The 5,384-nt window shown below is 40.6% G+C and overlaps 1 pseudogene; it reads left to right on the top strand.

Annotated features, from left to right (window-relative positions):
- Positions 1–2,241: 2,241 nt before the first annotated feature.
- LOC146714855 (homeodomain-interacting protein kinase 1-like) lies at positions 2,242–4,824 on the top strand (annotated as a pseudogene).
- Positions 4,825–5,384: the final 560 nt, after the last annotated feature.

Raw genomic sequence — 5,384 nt, 5'->3', positions numbered from 1 at the left:
TCGATGCTGGCGTGACCACAGTGGACACGTCTGCTGTTGCTCACAGTGGTACAAGGGACCGCTCAGGGAGTTTGTGTGTTCGCTCAGACATGTGAAAAATTAGAGGGAACATTGGACCTCACCATTCCAGTTCCAGAAAATAGCGATTTAGAAGTTGTGACACTGCTGCCTGAAAAGTATGTTATCACAATTTTGTTATGGAATTCATTCTATCCAATGAATCCTGTGTATGAAAAAAATTCTATATAGATCAAATTTGTATGTTTAAAAACAGATAGGGCTGAGAATTTCATTAAACATGAAATTACATATCACGTTTTCTACATGTTAGGATACCTGGATCCCAGTGGTTATGGTTTTGATTTATCTATAATCTTTGATTTAGTGTTTCTGTTATTTACATTTGGAATTTCAAGCTCCCCTATATATTTAGTATTTCTGATGTGTAGTTCTTAGTTTTGTTACAGTGCCTTCCCCGTGTTCTTGTGTCTCTTTGTCTCAGTTATGTTTTAATGTCTGTTCTTTCCCCGTCTCATCTGTGTGATTAGCGCCACCTGTGTTTCCTAGGTGTTTCCTCTCTGCCCTGTTCCCCTCTTGTATTTAGTATCTGTCTCTTCCTCTGCTCATCGTCGTCCTCGTCCTCCCTCATTCCCCGCTGTGTGTCCTACCAAAAACAGATGATTTTGTTATAAAAATTTCAGCTCTCACGTGGAAGGCTGAGACTTCCAAATGGCTGATTCAGACACTGGCTACACCTGGAATTTTTTTGTTTGCACGGGAAAGAGTGAGGTCAGCACAACATATGGACTAAGCTACTCAGCTGTTATGGATCTTTTACCTCTGTTGTTGCTTGGCCAGGGCTACATTTTGTATGTGGACAACACACAAGCTCTACACAAGCTCTTTTTTGTTGAGCTATACCAAAAAAAAATAAATTGGCTGTTGTGGCACAATTAGAATTTAATTTATTTTGATTTAGAATGAGGGACAATACATATTAATGAACATTTTAACAAATGTAAAGAAAAAAACAGACTGGCTTTCCGCACACAAGCAAAAACGGCTTTCCTAAGAAGGCAGAGAGGGGAGATGTGCGCTGTATAAGGAAAGACGAACTGCTGTTTGGGAAGTGGACTGACACACGAGAGGTCACTAGGGATGGGTACCGACATAAACGGTAGTAACCAGACCGAAAAGCAGCGCACATTTCGGTGCTTTATTTCGGTGCTTTTTTTTCCTAAGCTTTGATACACTTCTAGCCAATCATTTTACGTTTCCCAGGATAGTAGGCGGGGCCAGGTACGTACGTTCAGTTAGAGCAGAGCTACAGATTAAAAATGTCCAATGCGAAGCGGTCAAAAGTCTGGTTGTACTTCACAGCAAAATATGCAAACTCAGCAGCCTGCAACAAGTGCTTTAAGCTGATACTGTGATACTGTCAAAGGAGGTAACACCTCGAATCTGATGAAACACCTGGCGACGCATAGCGTTTTTTTAAAAGCCGAGAAATGCGCCGTATTTGATAGCTTGCTGCGAGACCTCACACTGTGCACGTTGGGTGGGTTGCCAGTTATCGGACCCGGAGCAACATCCCCCAAAAACCCGAAGAATAGAGTCCTGGCCCCTAGCCCTGCCAGTGTAGCAGAAATGATGAGGATATTGATGCAGCAGCAGCCGTTCTTCTCTGCGTGAGTCGCTTAATGTTGTTCGAGTGTAATTTACGTTGAGTAGGCTAACCATGTTATTACATTAATGCATGTAAGGTGAACTAGCAAACATCATCATAGCTACATGCGGCTGTCCTCTTGTTTGATGGCAGATACTCCCTCCACCCTGGCCAAAAAGGCTAAAATGACCAAAGAAAAAGTGGGAAACAGCTGAACATGAGAGGTTTTTGGACAAAGTTTGTGTTTTTTTTCCATTGTTTAAGCACTGCTTCCAGCCAAGAGTGATACCATATATGCCCCATAGCTGCAGAAAAGATAAGATAACCTTTATAAGATAAGATAACCTTTATTAGTCCCACACGTGGGAAATTTGTTAAAAGGCTAACGTTGTTATCTTTTTATAAAAAAAAAAACAAAAAACAGCTGAACATGAGAGGTTTTTGGACAAAGTTTGTGTTCTCCATTCTTTAAGCACCGGTTCGAGCACCGTTTAAGCACCGGCACCGTTTCAAAAGTACCGATTTGGCACCGGTATCGGATAAAACCTAAACGATACCCATCCCTAGAGGTCACAATGTGCTCCACGGTGCACAAGGCCTTCAGCGGAAAGACTGTGCAGCAAAAAGTGATGGGGGCTGCAGGTTGGACAACAAAGGCTGTACCTGTTCCGGATTGTGTTGTGAACTACAGCAAGAACATGGGTGGTGTTGATTTGTCCGATCCTCTGATTGGTTATTACACTGTCCTCCATAAAACTATGAAATGGTATAAAACTTCTTTTTTTTTATCATTTCTTAGACATTGCTGTCGTTAACAGTTTTCTTTTGCATATGGAGTTATGCAAGAGCTAGGGTAAGGAGACAATGACACAAAAAAGTTCCGGGAGCACGTTGCTTGACTTTGAGTTACCTCAGCATCACCACCACCAACACAAATGCCTAAACCCAACTGCATGCCACGTTATTTTGGCAGCAATGCAACAGTTTCAAGGAGATATTGCAGGACGTACCAGGATGCTGGCATCCCGAGTGTGAAAACCCCAATTTCTTGTAGGGCTTTATTTCTTTGTTCATGTAAACAGTCATCCAATAATATTTAATATTCAATTATGGTGAGTAACCATTACCAATTTAGAGGTATCAAAGCTGTGTGCTTAACTTCTCCAACTCTACAGACCTATTCATGACAGAGAACTGCTCCAAAAATGACCCCCTAGTTACGTTAGACTCACTTGGAAATGAAATAAATTATTTTTAATAATTTGCATACACACCCAGAGACACAGAGGCTTGGAAGGACCTTTGATGATAATGTCATAAGGCCAGGGAACTCATCACTGTAAAAAACAAGTTTATGTTATGGTTCTGAGTCTGAGGACTCAGTGTTTTGTTTTAATTAATATTATCTTATGTTTCGGTTTAATTCTGGTTATGTCTTCTGCTAGGATTTTTAGTTCTTAGGTTTTGGTTCCCGTGCTCCCTCTGTTCTGCATCTAGTCTGTGTCTCTGTGCCTGTCGTGTGCTTCATGTTTTATTTTGACAGTGCCTGCTCTGCATTCAGTCCTGAAGTTTGTTTTTGACCTAGTCTTTGACGAGAACGCTACACAAGTTGACATTTTTGGAACACCATATTGGAGAAGAACATGGATACTGATTCGTTTGAAAACGTGAATCAGTCCCTGGAGGCTGACTCACCTCCAGATCCTCCAAGTACCAAATTTGAACTCTCCTTGGAGAAGGGTCTTGCGGCACAGTTGCAAAATGTGTCAGAATGGCTGACAAAAAGACTGTAGCTATTAAAATAATGAAACATCAGAACCCAAAAGACCTGTTGGAAAACCAAGAGGTAAAAACAGCTGCCAAAAATTTCCGCTAGAAAGATGTGTGGAGTGAATGTAAGGACTGTGATGAAATGCCTGTAAAATGTTTATTTCTGTTACACTAATGTAAAAACCATTTGTAACCTATTCTAGCTCACTGCCCTGTGAAAACTTAACACCTGTAACTCCAACAAACACACTATACTTGATTGGTACCAAGCTTTTGCAGACAGTTTCAAGGCAGTTCGTCCCATTGTCATGCAGGTATGTTTAACTCCATGATTCTCTACATTAATAAATGCTTTGAACATGGATACTGATCAAATTTGATCATAACATGACATATTCTTTGATACTTTTCAGATTGCAACTGCTCTTAGTCACCTCAAGTCTATTGGAACAGCACATGCAGACTTGAAATTAGAAAACGAAATGTTGGTGAAACATCACCAAGAGCCGTACCGAATTAAAGTAATTGACTTCGGCCTGGCCTGTGACAACTCAGCTGCCAAAGTGGGCTCTTACATTCAGACCCATCCGTACCGGCAAGTAGCTGGAATCAAATTTAATCTCTTCCTCGCACTATGACACAAAATCCAGTGTTTGTGCTTTCTGTTATGGGTTTGTCAGCTGTAGTACAAATCATACTTATCCAAATGGTCAATAATAACAAAAAATGTAACAATCATTTCTCTTTGTCATCCACCAGGTCTCCGGAGATTATTCCAGGGCTTCCGTTTACAGAAGCCATAGACGTATGGTCTCTGGGCTGAATGGCACTGGTTTCTTGCTGTACCCTGGATACAGTGAATAAGTAAAACAATATGACTAAATGCTGCTTTGTATTTCTTCTGAAGAACTTGATTTCAAGCTTTATTGAAATGATTGACAACAAACTTTTAGTGTTAATCCCTGTGATGGCATCAGACATGTCTTCCAACAATTCCCAGGACAAGTTAGTCCCTAGAGGCTGATTCACCTCCAGATCCTCCAAGTACCAGATTTGAACTCTCCTTGGAGAAGGGTCTTATGGCACAGTTGCAAAATGTGTCAGAATGGCTGACAAAATTTCAAGCTTTATTGAAATGATTGACAACAATTGTATGTCACTTAAAAGTCTGTGTTTGACTCCCAGTTTGATTAAATATTCTGCTGTCCTCTCAGCTGAGATACATAATCGACACCCAAGGACAACCCCCAGAGAAAATGTTAGACTCTGGGCAAAAGAGTGTCCAGTTTTTCTGCAGAGAGTTAAATTCCTGTCGCAAATACCACTGGAAACTCACGGCAACTACCACTTCACCACTGCTCTGGTTAATCCTGTATACCAGTCTTTAAACTTATTAGCATATTTCTTATTTTCTAACCTTTGATTTTTAATATGTTGTAAAACATAAATCTTGTTTCTGATTTGGCCAGAGCCAAATATGAATATCTCTGTTAACACCTTCAATGACAGTCGGGGTGAGGACCACCGCTGCAGAAAAGCAAAAGGAGGACAAGCAGAGTAACACGTGACTTTTTTAACGTGACATGAGTGCCTCACTTCATCAAATTTATAACTTTTGGCTAATGAAAATGATACACTGTTAAAATTCATATCTGCAGTAATGAGGTCAGTAAAGCTAATACTGAATCAGTGTGTTATGTCACTAACACTGTCACAGTCTAATCATTCCCTTCCCTCCCCCCAACTGGTTGCAGTAGATGGCTGCCCCTGTAAAAGGTAGCTTTTCCTTTCCAATGTCGCAAAATGCTTGCGCAGGGGGTCACTTGATTGTTGGGGGTTTAGTGCCTTCAGCTGACTTTTGTTGTGAATTGGCATTTTTATTGAATATTTTTTCCCGCACTGATAGGCATATTCATCTGATTTCTGGAAATATAATTTTCACTAGTTA

Source organism: Copadichromis virginalis, linkage group LG3 (genome assembly GCF_057382275.1).
Source record: "Copadichromis virginalis isolate Kocher_CV1m ecotype Utaka linkage group LG3, C_Virginalis_male_GT1.1, whole genome shotgun sequence".
In the NCBI taxonomy this organism is placed as follows: Eukaryota; Metazoa; Chordata; class Actinopteri; order Cichliformes; family Cichlidae; genus Copadichromis; species Copadichromis virginalis.
The sequence above is the reverse complement of the archived record's forward strand: the minus strand, read 5'-3'. Positions and strand labels throughout refer to the sequence as shown.